The following is a 6,000-nucleotide window of genomic DNA, read 5'->3' on the forward strand; positions in this document are numbered from 1 at the left end:
TCTTCAAGTCAAATGGGAATCCTTGGAGGGCAGATGACGCTCTTTTTAAACAATACTGAGAAAATTTAGAGAAAAAGTGGACTGCAGAACGATTCTACTTCCACCAACTTACACTTCGTGTAAGGACCATGTAAACAAAAACTAGGGCTCTTGTGGAGGCAATAGACAGTCATTTTCACAACTTGCAGGTGGAATGAGACAGGGTGTGGCTATTAGTATTACAGGGTACCCTCCGCTGTACGCCATATGGTAACCCATATGGCAACTTGATGAAGTACGTATGTAGCTGTGGAACACTATAAGACGTCTCATATTCAACGACAGCTGTTACAGGAAGCATCTGCATAGTATTGGTCTATTGTGTCTTCATCGTACGACTATGGAAAAGAAGAGGATGTCAATCACACATTTTTTGGTTGCACGATTGCACGAAAGGTACAACGCTACAAGCCACCTCCTAAAACGTCTGATCACAGATGTTGCCATGTGCCGACATGTGTTGCCGTACTGCTCTACTTGAAAGACTAGAGCATGCATCGCATTTTATATGCTTTTTTTTCTGAGAAAAGCTCATCTTCTGATATGATTCTGCTGTAATTTTGCGTCTTTGATGATGTGCAACGTATTACCTGCACGGAAAGCCATATGTGTTGAAGTGCAGCTTCCATGGTAGGGGGATGGTTGGTGTGCTGGCCAGCCTTTGCGTGGTTTTTAGGCGGTTTCCCACATCCGAGTTCGTGAATGCCAGGCTGGTACGCAAGTCCCGCCTCAGTTACAAGATTCGCAAAGACTTAGAGAACTGTTGCTCACTTACACTTGAACGCAGACAGTTGCGGTACACGTATTCGGCCCTGGGAGCGATAGGTGCACGAATGCGATAACGCAGATCTGGTGTCTGGTACACTTGATTTTTGGTGAACCCACGCAGAAAAAAAAATCAAGTGGCGTAACGTCTGGGTTTCTAGGGGGCCAAGCAATCGATAGACTATCTCTCCCAATCCATCGATATGGGAACTCGTGACCCAAGAAGCCTTTTATTGTGGAGGTTTATCGAGAATAAAGTATACCAGACACCAGTTCGTGATCTACCGCATACGTGCAGGTATCGCAAGTGTTACGCCTGCAGTGCTACAAAACAGATGGAGAGATTTTCAAATAACTTCCGAGAATTCAGCCAGGTAACACTTTCAGGCGGTCGCTGAAAATGTCACCTGGCTGAATTCCCGGAAATTATTTGAAAGTTGTATACTCCAGGAGAAACTCAGGTCTCGCAGATGGAGAGAATTTGAAGGCAGATTTAGTGTCTATTGCGTATATCGAGTTCTATTAGGTGTGTAAGAACATTTTGAGTTACCATATTTGTAGGAACATTCCCTCAATAAATATCTCAACTTCTTTTCAAGTTTTTACGTTTTATATTATTAGATGTTTATCGATCAGACATTTTCATCCTGTAGTTTTATGAATCAGGACACAAAGGAATTAAAGAAAATAGCTGGCAGTGGGCATTGATTTATATCAATGGAGCATGTTGGAAATTTGTGCTAGACTGGGATACGTACCCAGGTCTCCTTTTACTAGGCAGATGTGCTGACCACTATAGCATTCCAACAAAGTAGTCACCACAACTGCGCGTAATACCCTAGTGTGCCTGCTGTCAGACACAAATTCTCGACTTGTACCACACATACCACAAAAGATAGACACCACATATATAACCAAGGCGATGATGGCCAGTGATCCCTTCAGTGCAGATGCATGCCGAGCTCGAATTCCTACTGGAATTGGCAATGTTCCGTGAGCAGCGAGGCTAACAGACAAGGGGAACTACATCAGCAGTGTGTGGTAGAAGTTGAGGATTATGGATTTGTGGGAAGCATTCTATGGTAGTCCGTGCAATAGCAGTTATCACTGTGCCCGGTGGCACAGTGGTCAGTGCATCTACCTAGTAGGTAGGAGACCTTTGTTTGAATCCCAGTCTGACACATATTTTCTACTTACCCCATTGATATAAATCAGTGCCCGCTGGCAGCTAATGTCTTTAATTCCTCTGTGTCACAGCTATGAAAGGCAGAGCATTGATGACGATGATGACAGCTTACTGAAAGTCTTTCTTACAATTCATCATTCACGATTGGAAGAGTAAACTGTAGTAGTACCTGGAATAGCGTACTACCTGACACGCATAGTGATAGGTGGCTTGTAGCTTGCAGCAGTAGTTGAGAGGGTACTCACACATGGACCAGGCGCTGGCGGACAGCAGGTAGCTCTTCCACCATTGCAGGACGTAGTGGCCGGGCAGCGTGACGCGTCGATCGTCCACTGCCCACTGCATCCTGGAAGGGACTGTCGCCGGGGTCTGGTCCCGGTCCCGGGAGCTGTACCTGGGGCAAGGCCAGCACGCTTGCGTCGACCCGGGGGCGGCCGGTGGTGGGGGCGGTGGTGGGGGGCGGCTGGGGGCGGGCGCCCGTGCACGGATCTGCCCTGACGCAGCGGCTAATCCGCCAGAGTACGGGGGCGGGAGGCGGTAGGGGAGGGTGCGACGTCACCCGGCAGCTCCACCCTGCCCAGGGACTGTGCCACTTTGCCAGTCGGCCCGGCGAGGGGCGGTCGTGGGCCGCGAGCTGTTGGTCGCGCCCGCCTTGGTCGATACTCGACGGGGGAGAAGGAAGGCTGAAGGGGGGGGGGAGGGATGGTGCGTAGGGGGCTCCGGACTGCCGGCGTGGGATCGATAGGAGGTGGCGGTGAGTCATGTGCCCGGACAACAGATGGCTCTGTGCGCACGCTTGTACTAGGAACTGCCATAACGGTGATAAACAGAAACTGCGAGGTTGAGAGAAAATAATGAGAGGGAATTTGTATATACCTAAGTTTTTATTATATTTATTTATTTTCAAACAACGATTTCTGCACTTCAACGTAGTTCGTTCCGACAGGTATACACCGATGGAGTCTTTGTTCTCAGTCTTGGTAGCAGCGCTGAAAAGTTTCACGTGCCAAGGCCTGTCTATTATTAGCATTGCCAACCCTTTGTTTTATGTTTTACCTTTCCACAATTTTTCGCCGTTTTACAATTTAAGTCACCGTTTTATCGCCTGCTTTTATTGTTTCTTACCATCTTCTTACGTTTTAAAAAGTCTGTAGGCTGCAGAGCAGCGTACTAAACTGCTGCCACCCCGCCCCCTTAGGGGGGAATCGAAATTCAATAAAGGAAAGAAAAACATGCCGATCACATTCGTTTGAATTTTCACCAGAGTCCCAAAACGACGTCCATTTAAGACATTTCGTCAGTTTCAGGAAAAGAAAAAGCTCATAAGCAATCAGAGGAGGTGAGTAGGGACCACTGTGGAGCAGAATAAATGCCTATTGAGGTCAAAAATTCCGTTAGTGCAGTGTCCGTGTGATATGGAGCGTTTCATGGTGCAGCATCCACTTGTCTGAAATGTCCTGTGTCACTCGATTCGCCCTTTTCCTGAGTCATTCAAGGATGTTTTTGTAAAACATTTGGTTGATAGTTTCTGCTGGAGGAACAAATTTTTTATGCACGATACTCCTACTATCAAAAAAGCAAATCACAGTTGGTTTGATCTTTGATTTGCTTCTTCGAGCCTTTTTCAGCGAGGAGTGCCACTCGTCACTTTGCCAGCTCGCTTCAGGATTTGTCGTTGTTGTTGTTGTGGTCTTCAGTCCTGAAACTGGTTTGATGCAGCTCTCCATGCTGCTCTATCCTGTGCAAGCTTCTTCATCTCCCAGTACCTACTGCAACCTACATCCTTCTGAATCTGTTTAGTGTATTCATCTCTTGGTCTCCCTCTACGATTTTTACCCCCCACGCTGCTCTCCAATTCTAAACTGGTGATCCCTTGATGCCTCAGAACATGTCCTACCAACCGATCCCTTCTTCTGGTCAAGTTGTGCCACAAACTTCTCCCCAATCCTATTCACTACCTCCTCATTAGTTATATGATCTACCCACCTAATCTTCTGCATTCTTCTGTAGCACCACATTTCGAAAGCTTCTATTCTCTTCTCGTCCAAACTACTTATCGTCCATGTTTCACTTCCATACATGGCTACGCTCCATACAAATATTTTCAGAAACGACTTCCTGACACTTAAATCTATACTCGATGTTAACAAACTTCTCTTCTTGAGAAACGCTTTCCTTGCCATTGCCAGTCTACATTTGATATCCTCTCTACTTAGACCATCATCAGTTATTTTGCTCCCCAAATAGTAAAACTCGTTTACTACTTTAAGTGTCTCAGTTGCTAATCTAATTCCCCCAGCATCACCCGACTTAATTCGACTACATTCCATTATCCTCGTTTTGCTTTTGTTGATGTTCATCTTATACCCTCCTTTTAAGACACTGTCCATTCCGTTCAACTGCTCTTTCAAGTACTTTGCTGTCTCTGACAGAATTACAATGTCATCAGCGAACCTCAAAGTTTTTATATCTTCTCCATGGATTTCAATACCTACTCCGAATTTTTCTTTTGTTTCCTTCACTGCTTGTTCAATATACAGATTGCTTCAGGATTTATGGCCTGTTATTATGGAACTGAAACATTCGTGGTCATTGGGAGTCCTCTCAAGAAGATCGACATACATATTTCTTTGTTTGTCCTTTCGCTCAGTTGTGAGGTTTCTCGCCACCATTTTGGCACAAACGTTTCACATGTGCTAAACTTTGGTCAAAACTTGATGTACACTGCACGTATTTAAGTTTAATAGGTCAACCATCATCCTTATTGTTGTACGTTGGTCTCATCTCACAAGAGCACATACACTGTTTGAAGTTGCTGGTCTCTGTGAGCGAGGTTCATCTTCCAGCTGTTCTCGTCCTTCGAGAAATGCTTTGCGCCAGCGAAAAACTTGTGCTTTTGATAAGGCCTGTACCCACTTTTCAGAAGTCATACTCACAGATTCCCCAAGTTTAATACATAACTCGATGTCAAACGTCGCTCTAAATTCCGCTGTTGCATTTTCGTAACACGCAACAAAAACACAGCTTCACTGATGGCACTCTGAGAAATCATGTGATGGCTGTACGGAATTAGCAACTGGAAGAGATGAACACAACGGTCTACAGAAGAAGAACGACACAGCGTTGCCACATCGCTCACAGTATTGTCCGTTTCATTACTTTTGTCGCACACCACCTGTATGATGCTGTATTTGAATAGTCATTCAATAAACGTCGCTACCTGACAAAGGTATCCACAAACGTTTTTTGTACTGAGGAATTGTCCACTACTTCGACCATCATCGGTTGACGCGCTTGTTCCGAACAGTGTTATCTTTGACGTCAGGAGGAGCGCAAGCGCCAGTATAGAAGGAGGCAGCGAGTATCACGTGGCCAGTAGAGAAGCAGAGACAGCAGAAGGGGGTGGTCAGGACAGCTCAGTCACTGACCGTGGTCTAGCCAGTAACGCCACCTGTGTGCGTTTACTTGGCAGCGTAAAGTGTTTTAAAGACCTTGCAAGCGTCTCACCCTGAAATGGCTGAAAGGTTGTCAACCGAAATATTGGTACAAGATTGACAATAACTTGGATACAGTCTCGAAAAGTGCTGGAGTATTCGATCCGCCAGGAAAGCTTCAAGAACCACTTTTCAAAATTTTTTGCTGCTTGCATGTTTAAAGTCAGATATTTAACACATTGACTAATTTGTATTGTAATCAAACGTCTGAAACAGTTTTATTCATAGGAGTTCGATTCTTTAAAAAATCGAGGGCTGGCAACTTATTGATTGCTTTGTAAGGTAACAACACTCTACTTTGTCTCTTTGTCTGTTGATGAATTTGAGGCCACAGCAACATACACATCGCATCTACTTACAAGGAAGCACGGCTCTACGTCTACGAACACATTAGGTTCGTGTAGTATAGTTCAAATGGTTGAAATGGCTCTAAGCACTATGGGACTTAATATATGAGGTCATCAGTCCCCTAGACTTAGAATTACTTAAACCTAACTAACCTAAGGACAACACACA

The 6,000-nt window shown here is 45.2% G+C and overlaps 1 protein-coding gene across 1 annotated transcript in view; it reads right to left on the reverse strand.

The window, feature by feature from the left end:
• LOC126424624 (uncharacterized) overlaps nucleotides 1-2,333 on the reverse strand; it is a 343,469-nt gene extending 341,136 nt beyond the window's left edge. The window contains exon 1 of the mRNA XM_050087361.1: nucleotides 2,236-2,333. The gene's annotated coding sequence lies outside the window, so the exon portion shown is untranslated. The remainder of the gene's footprint in view (nucleotides 1-2,235) is intronic.
• Between the last annotated feature and the right edge of the window lie 3,667 nt (nucleotides 2,334-6,000).

This window comes from Schistocerca serialis, chromosome 10 (assembly GCF_023864345.2).
Source record: "Schistocerca serialis cubense isolate TAMUIC-IGC-003099 chromosome 10, iqSchSeri2.2, whole genome shotgun sequence".
Classification (NCBI taxonomy): domain Eukaryota; kingdom Metazoa; phylum Arthropoda; class Insecta; order Orthoptera; family Acrididae; genus Schistocerca; species Schistocerca serialis.